This window comes from Polypterus senegalus, chromosome 18, assembly GCF_016835505.1.
Source record: "Polypterus senegalus isolate Bchr_013 chromosome 18, ASM1683550v1, whole genome shotgun sequence".
Taxonomy (NCBI): Eukaryota; Metazoa; Chordata; class Cladistia; order Polypteriformes; family Polypteridae; genus Polypterus; species Polypterus senegalus.
In genome coordinates, this window is record NC_053171.1 from 46,904,490 (window position 1) to 46,913,571 (window position 9,082).

The following is a 9,082-nucleotide window of genomic DNA, read 5'->3' on the forward strand; positions in this document are numbered from 1 at the left end:
AATTTTCAGAACCCTTCTATTGGCTACCGAAAAAAATTACAATATGCAAGCTTTCGAGGCAACTCAGATCTCTTCTTCAGGCAAAATGTAATGTTTAATATAACGTATGTATGTATGTGATGTGTAATGTGCTTGATTATATCTTGCCTCAAGAAGGGGCCTGCATTACCTCGAAAGCTTGCATATTGTAATTTTGTTTAGGTAGCCAATTAAGGTGTCATTTTGCTTGATGTCTCAATACATCCACAATGGCTAGCACGGTACAACACCCTAGTACTAAAAATCCTTCTGAAAGATGAGAGATATAACTAACCAAATACTCTAAACCTTATGAAAATGAATGTAGAGCTTACACTGGGGACTTTTGTCTCTTTATTTCTCAAGTGCCACTCTTTGCATGTTGGTTCTCTGTCTGATATTTAGATAAAATAAAACTGACTAGTAATTCTTAGTTAATATTAAACATATGACAGTTACATTACATTTATTGTCTCGAAGCTGTTTTGCCTGCATTGAGCAATCAGAGGGAAATATACCCTGCAACTTTATTTGGGCACCCACCTAACAATGTTTTAATTCAAATTTTCTGTGTGGCTCATACAGTTTGCTTGATGTTTGTTGCATGGTTGCTTTTATTCTTATACATAGAACTACTTTAATGTGATGTATTTGTTATGTGTCAAAAGATTTTTGTGTCTTTTTCACAATTTGTGTGCAATCCACTTGTAAAAACTTGAAATAAGTGCACTACATTTGTGTGGCAATCTGCATGGACAATAACAGTAGAGATAGAGATACGGAGATACAGTAGAGGCCAGCAAATCCATAAATTAATAAGGAAGGCTGGCACTGCTCTGGGAATCAGAATGAACTCTTTAAATACAAGAGTTAAGAGAGTGATACTTAATAAAGTACTAGTCATCATGGACAATGACACTCTACTCTCAGAACATCACTTGGTTAAATGGAAGAGTGCCTTCAACAACAAACTAATGTGTGTTCACTGCTGCAGACAGAGCTGCTGTGTAAGTGGTCTTGAGCCAAACAGCGATTGCACTCTATAATCAGTGCCTTTACTGCTGGGATGGTGTTGACATTTTCAGTCTTTGAAGGATACTGAGGTTACTTGACTTGTTGGAATATTTTTGTTGTTTTGAATGGTGCTGTGACTTTTACAGTTTTCTGCAGGATAATCAAAGTTTCTATCAAAGTAACAATCAGTTCCTGTGGATATGCCTGGCAAAAGCACAGTCACACTGCTGCTACAAATAGTCTGTACTTCCCAATTAACTGTGAGCTGTGTTTCTATATAAATTTACTAAGCAAGAGCTCTTTGGATATACTTAAATTAATTGATTAATAAAACATTGTGAAATAAAATTCCTTTGAATTTAAGATCTCCTTCTAGTGTGTCTGTCTGATCATTTATGTCGTCTTATATTAGCTTCGTTAAGATATGCATCTCTTGTAATTTTTTAGACAAAGAAAATGCCAAGCATGGTGTGCTAGAGTATAATGGGGACAACCTCATATAAGACGTATCATCATTAACTGAAAAAAGTGTTATAATTTATATAAAGCAAAGAAAACATTTTTGACAAGTATATTAACTGCATTCCTCATTATACTGATAAATTTAAACAACAGAGTGACAATCCCAAGCAACTTCTACTTTGACTTGAAAATGCTTAATATAAAATAAAATACCTTTTGAACAAAATATACAGTATATTATATAAAAATAATAAACATTAAATAATCCTTTCACCTCATAAAATAAGCTTTTAATTTCAGTGTTGAACACATATGTAAATTTAATTTCTTTTATTTTTAGTTTTTATAATCTTACCTGAATAGTACAATGACATAGTCAGTGCCATTGCCTTAGCTTCCGAGAACTGGATTTGAAGCATGGAGCTGGCGTTGTCTGTGTAAGGTTTGGAAGTCCTGCCATGTATCAGTGGGTTTTCTGGTTGGTACTCTTGTCTTCCTGCTATATATGTCAAAGGTGAGCATGTCAGAATGGTAGATAACTCTAAACTGGTGCAGAGTGTATAAATGTGTCCCAATAAGGAATAGCTCCCTGTCCTTGTTTAAATCTTGCTTTGCGCCTGACTTTGTAGGACAGACTTTACATTTATGCTCCAAAAAAAATATTTATTCCCTCAAAAAGCTGACAAAAGCACATCAATGTTGATTTCTTGACTCTGATTTAAAATCAATTCTCAAACTACTATCTGCTTTATTTATTTATATTTGCAAAATATAAGACCTTGATTTAATAAATATATCATTATAAATTACTTAACAGTGAATCAAGAAATTGATCTCCTCTTTTATTTACAGACCAAGCACTTCAACTTTAAAATCAGTTTGTATCATTTTCAAGGGGCACAGTGTACAGTACTGTATATAAGACCACAAATGCACCTTTCAGGTTTGTCCTTAAAACATTTAAAAGTAGTATTCATTTTGAAAAATAAGTTATAAATAAATGAGGTGATGTGATTTGTTAGTTAGGTTATGTTAAATTGATAAAAGTATTTTTGTAGTTATATTAAAATGTTTGCCTATATATTCTATTCTGATCCCCACAAGCTAAATTGTAAATGGAATATTCTAATTATTTCTTGTCATTCTGACAACAGGCTGGTTCAATTTATGATCTGACTTGCAGTGGGTAAGACATGGAGGGAGAACAAGTTCAGATCATACTGATGAACTAAAGTGTAGCCTATTTAAGTTTGCCATAGAAAAGAAACAACTTTTAAGTATAGAAAGTAAAGTGTAAGTAATGTTTAGTAAAGATTAACACAAAAAAGCTAAGACTGCCTTTTATTCTGCTTGTGTAATAACTTTTTTCTGAATTTCTGTGATTTGTTCCTTTTTAATATTTTCACTAAAACATTTTAAAGATGAACTTTATTGGACTGAGAAATGTCTTTTGTTACAGGTTTTCTGGGTCCTGCCGTGCCAACTCAGTAGCTGTTTGACTTTGGAAATCTAGAAAGGACACAGCTACAGTGGTTTTATAATCCATAAATTCAAGATAGTCAAACTATTTTGAACATTATTGTTTTAGTAAGACTACCCTACAGATAGCAATCAAAAGAAATAATCAAAACAAAATCATTGGCATTTATGGTATGAGAATTCTAGTGGAACCACACAGATGTGTGGACTAGTGTCCATGGACTGTCAGAAGGGGCAGAGCCATCCTAAGAAGATAATCAGGAAAGGATCCTGTGAAGAGGGTGTGTGTGTGTGTGTGTGGGTGTTGGTGTGGGTGGGTGTGGGTGTGTGTAAGATAGAGGGGTGATCCAGTACTCACAAGATCCTCTGCTCTGCATAAATCCATTGGCCTGTTAGAGTTTGGGCAAGTGAGGGCAGATGGTATCAACCCTGACCCCAAGTGAATGGTGTGAGGCAGAACAAGTGGCATCAATGTGTAGACAGTGGATATGGCAGGGAAATTATCATTGCAGCCATATTGAAGGAACTGTTGAAATCTGGAACACAAGCAGCATTGGAGGGTGAAAAACTACAAAAATATTCTGCAAAACTCTACGTAAGAAACTGCATTGAGCATATCATTGAAAATTGGAACATTTGATTATGCGACCATATTAAGTTTCCTATAAACATTTTAACAACATATTAAATTATTGAAGTGATGTTACTATGCAATCAGTTTTAATTTGCTGGGTTACTGGGAGCAGTGCCACACCAGCATTTACTACCAACTTCAGTTGCCACTGAATGTAATATTCACATATCTGCTGTACCCAACTCTGGAGCATTGGGTGCAAGGAAGGACAGTAGTCCTTAGTAGAACCCACTTAGGCACACATTCACTAAGGACCAACTTGGAGTTGCTATTCAACTAATGGGTTTGGGGATGTGGAATGTTAACCAGAGTACCTGGAGGAAAAAACAGGTGGACATGGGGCAAATGTACACACTCCACATGGACAACAACTGGGTTCTGGATTCAAATTCAGGATTCCAGGTCTGTGAGTGGTGTTAACCACTGTGCCACACTTGCAGTCAAACGTTTCCAAAAATTAAAATTAGCAGTTTGCCAGAAACACAAAACCAAATAATCAAGAAATATGCACCATTTTCATCTGTGCTAATGTAAAACATGTGCGTATCTTGTTCTAAATTATGATGGATACTTTATGGAGAATATGTGATTATGCAGCATTACAGACAACCTAAACTAGCCAGACATTTACTTAATTGCAAATCCAACAATATATCCACTGCAGTAATTACAAACATATATGTGTAGAATTGCATTACAACTGCAGATAGACTACATCAATACAGCATTATAGCAATTCTGAATGTCTGTGGATGGATATCTTTATTCACATGAGGCAGCTTAATTACTGCCAAGCACCAAACATCAGAATACAATTACATTTAAAATGGGCTGAACTTTCACAGGGATTTGGAATGTGGAGAGTGACATTATGAAGAGTAACAAGCTATGAAGCTGAACCTTGTTTGCTGAAAGAAAAACTGCCTGTGACTGAATCCAGATTCAAAGATGCATGGAAAAAGTCATAATGTAATAATCGTCAGTAGGTCTCCATGCATCACTTTTATTATTGTATACTATAGATGAATGACACACTTATCCAAGGCAGAGTAGAAGATCAGAATAATTGAAACTACATATTTGTACAGCTGAAACTCTGGCAGATTAAGTGACATGCTCATGGTTGCACAATGAGACAGAGGCAGGAATTAAAATGGCAGCCTTGTGGTTTGAAGTACAATGCTTTTAGCCATTACACCATACTGGCTGCCTCAAAACACTGTTAGACTTAGTCTATCTGCTCCAGGAGTTCGGACAGGGAACTTGATTGGCAGAGAGGTTATTAGCAGTCTAGACAGTATGGGTCAAAATGTAGAAGAGAAGTAGCAGGTTGTTAAGATGGAAAGCGGGACTAAAGCAATAACAAAAGGGAAATGGCCTGGCACAGTTCAATGAGAGGAGAACATCCCTAATGGTGATAACAGCACATCTTTATTTGCCTGTGTGTGAAAGGAAATGGTCTGAAAAGGATGTTCAGTTCTACAGGTGAATTGGGTAACCAAAAAGCAGTACAGTATATGTGAGAGATGGGAGGTTCTAATTTTGGGTTTTTGAATGTGTTTAGTCTATTTTTTGCACAGATTTTGTTGCTTCCTTTTCATTTTAAGGTTTATTTCGTGAGGATTGCTTTTACCATCACTTTCATTAGTATTTAATGAACATAACCATTTTGTGTGTTTTTTCATCATTTTGACAGTTACGTGAGCCATGGCTGCCAAGTATCTGAAGGTTGCCAAGGGATAATGAAGTTTTCTATTTAAGATGGTAGCAGAGTAGTGGTAGTGTTCAGGTTTCTGTAAAAAAAAAACCTTTGCATGCTTGTTATATAAAATATATTTATAAAATATGAACTTTTGCATGATTTCCTACTTTGGTTTTTGGTTTGTTATTAATTTGTCTTTCTAGTTTGACCTTTGCTTGTTTTTTTAAGTTTGTGCCCTATCTCATTGCCTGGTCCTTGTGGTAAATAGTATCTCTGCTGCATATTTACTGTGAAAAAACACAAAGCATGAAAATGAAACACAGAAAACAAAGAATTTGCCAGTGATTTGAGTAATTCTGAGTGAAAAGTGGCCAAACTGAGCTAAATCAAAGTAACATTGAAAAACAAATCACACATATAAAAACATAATTCTACAATGCAAATAACGATTCCTAGATTATACTTTCCTAAGGAACATATTCTAAAAATCAGGTCATTGGTAACTCTGTTACTAAGAATATACTCCACACCAGCATTCAAAGTCTTCAGGTTTTTGATAGAAAGTACAAATATCGTTACGTTGACTTACAAATATAGCACAAAATATTTCTTATTTTGCAAATGTCTATTACTACTTGAAACAAATCTTATATATAAACGTCTACGGGTGGAAGTGTGTGTGTCTGTCTGTCCAGCCCGGAAGTGAGAGGTGGAGTCTGGGTAAGGGCTCCATCTCCAAGGATACACAATAGAAGCCAGCATGGCTGCAAAACGAAACCTCCGAAGAAAGAGTCATTTGCTTAGCCACTAATACAGAAGCGAGGCAAGCATGTTGGAAAACAAGACCTCCTAGGAGAGAGAATCCCAGAGTAGTTCCTTTCAATTACCTGACATCTCTATATTTCAATAGTTTCTAGGACCCTGGGCTTTTTACAGCACAGGCTTAGACAGCTAGTTATCTCAACAGACACTTGAGCCCCATTTTCAGAAGTCATTACTACATAATACAAAACTTCTGAATATTGACACAATTCAGATAATGATTTCCGTTTTTGGGGTTGGGCTGCTTTTAGAAATAGAAATTAACTTAATTACATTAAGTGAAATGTTAGTGTAAGACAACAGTATGGCAGAATGGTTGTCTAGTTTATCTATTCATCAAGTGTTTCACATTTAACAGACAGAATTAAGCCTTGGGTCATAATAATTAATGCTGACTGTTAATCTCCCTTGACATTTTGTGATTTCAGTTTCTTTCCTTGCAGTTCAAGAAACACGACCCCCATAAATCTCTACAATAAATGCAGATTGATCTTGTCATGAGCAATTTTGCCTGTGTGAACAGAAAAACAAAAAAGGCAATCTGCATTTATTGTAGACACTCTTTCCAGTTATTTTATACTGGCAGTCCTTTTAAAAAATGGACTGAAGGCAGGTACTTCCACATATGAGATGGGTGTCGTTATAACATACCACCTCTTTTAGGATACAGCCAGGGTCTCCTCTCTGGCTTAAGTTTGTTTTCATTTTAATTTAACCTTTTGGTTGTAATTGAGGTTTCTGTTAAAATTGTTAAGTATAGCTTTGTTTTCTTGTTCACATGTCTTTTTAATTAATATGGGAGTTACAAGTGTATTAGGAAGGAAGGATCCTGGCTTGGATCAGATGATTGAGTTTGTCCAAGTGACTGTTGGTATCACCCCTGACACAAGTATGTGGTGTGAGGCAGAATCAGCTGCATCAATATGTCGGCAATGGACGGAACAGAGAAATGATTATTGCAGCCGCATGAAAGGAACTGATGAACCCAGCCACAGGGGATGCACAAACCAGTGTGTTTCTTCATTCCGATGCCAAGCCCGGATAAATGGGGAGGGTTACGTCAGGAAGGGTTTCCAGTGCAAAATTTTGCCAAATCAATATGCGGACAACAATGCAAATTTCCATAACGGATCGGTCGAGCCCCGGGTTAACAACGACCACCACTAGTACTGTTAGCCAACAGGGTGCAGGTGGAAATTGGGCTACTGTTGGCTGAAGAAGGAGAAGAAGAGGGGGTAGACGTGTCCGGAGGCAGGAGGAGAGGAAGAAAGTAAAGAGTGGAACTGAGGGTAGGAACTTTGAATATTTTTCAGTATGACTGGTAAGGGGAGAGAGTTAGCAGATATGATGGACAGAAGGAAGGTTGATATATTGTGTGTGCAAGAGACTAAATGGAAGGGGAGTAAGGCCAGGTGGATCGGAGCTGGGTTCAAATTGTTCTATCATGGTGTGGATGAGAGGAGAATTGGGGTAGGAGTTATTCTGAAGGAACAGTATGTCAAGAGTGTTTTGGAGGTGAAAAGAGTGTCAGGCAGAGTAATGATTATGAAGCTGGAAATTGGAGGTGTAATGATGAATGTTATTAGTGCATATGCACCACAAGTTGGGTATGCAATGGGTGAGAAAGAAGATTTTTGGAGTGAGTTGGATGAAGTGATGAACAGTGTACCCAAGGGACAGAAAGTGGTGATTGGAGCGGATTTCAATGGGCATGTTGGTGAAGGGAACAGTGGAGACGAGGAGGTGATGGGTAGGTATGGTGTCAAGGAGATGAATGAAGAAGGTCAGAGGATAATGGATTTTGCCAAAAGGATGGAGATTGTTATGGTGAATATGTATTTTAAGAAGAGGGAGGAACATAGGGTTATGTACAAGAATGGAGGAAGATGCACACAGTTAGATTACATCCTATGCAGAAGAGTTGATCTGAAGGAGATTGAAGACTATAAAGTGGTGGCAGGGGAAAGTGTAGTTAAGCAGCATAGGATGGTGGTCTGTAGGATGACGTTGGAGATCAAGAAGAGGAAGAGAGTGAGTGCAGAGCCAAGGATCAAATGGTGGAAGTTGAAAAGGAAGACTGCAAGGTTGAGTTTAGGGAGGAGGTGAGACAGGCACTGGGTGGCAGTGAAGAGTTACCAGACAGCTGGGAAACTACAGCAGATGTAGTAAGGGTGACAGCAAGAAGGGTGCTTGGCGTGACATCTGGAAAGAGGAAGGAGGAAAAGGAAACCTGGTGGTGGAATGAGGAAATACAGGAGAGTATACAGAGGAAGAGGATGGCAAAGAAGAAGTGGGATAGTCAGAGAGATGCAGAAAGTAGACAAGAGTACAAGGAGATAAGGTGCAAGGTGAAGAGAGAGGTGGTGAAGGCTAAAGAAAAGGCGTATGATGAGTTGTATGAGAGGTTGGACACTAAGGAGGGAGAAAAGGACCTGTACTGATTGGCTAGACAGAGGGACCGATGCTGGGAAAGATGTGCAGCAGGTTAAGGTGATAAAGGATAAAGATGGAAATGTACTCACAAGCGAGGAGAGTGTGTTGAGCAGATGGAAAGAGTACTTTGAGAGGCTGATGAATGAAGAGAACAAGAGAGAAGAAGAGATTGGATGATGTGGAGATAGTGAATCAGGAAGTGCAACAAATTAGCAAGGAGGAAGTAAGGACAGCTATGAAGAGGATGAAAAATGGAAAGGCCATTGGTCCAGATGACATACCTGTGGAAGCATGGAGGTGTTTAGGAGAGATGGCAGTGGAGTTTATAACCAAGTTGTTTAATGGAATCTTGGAAAGTGAGAGGATGCCTGAGGAGTGGAGAAGAAGTGTACTGGTGCCGATATTTAAGAACAAGGTGGATGTGCAGGACTGTAGTAACTACAGGGGAATTAAATTTGATGAGCCACAGCATGAAGTTATGGGAAAGAGTAGTGGAAGCTAGGTTAAGAAGTGAGGTG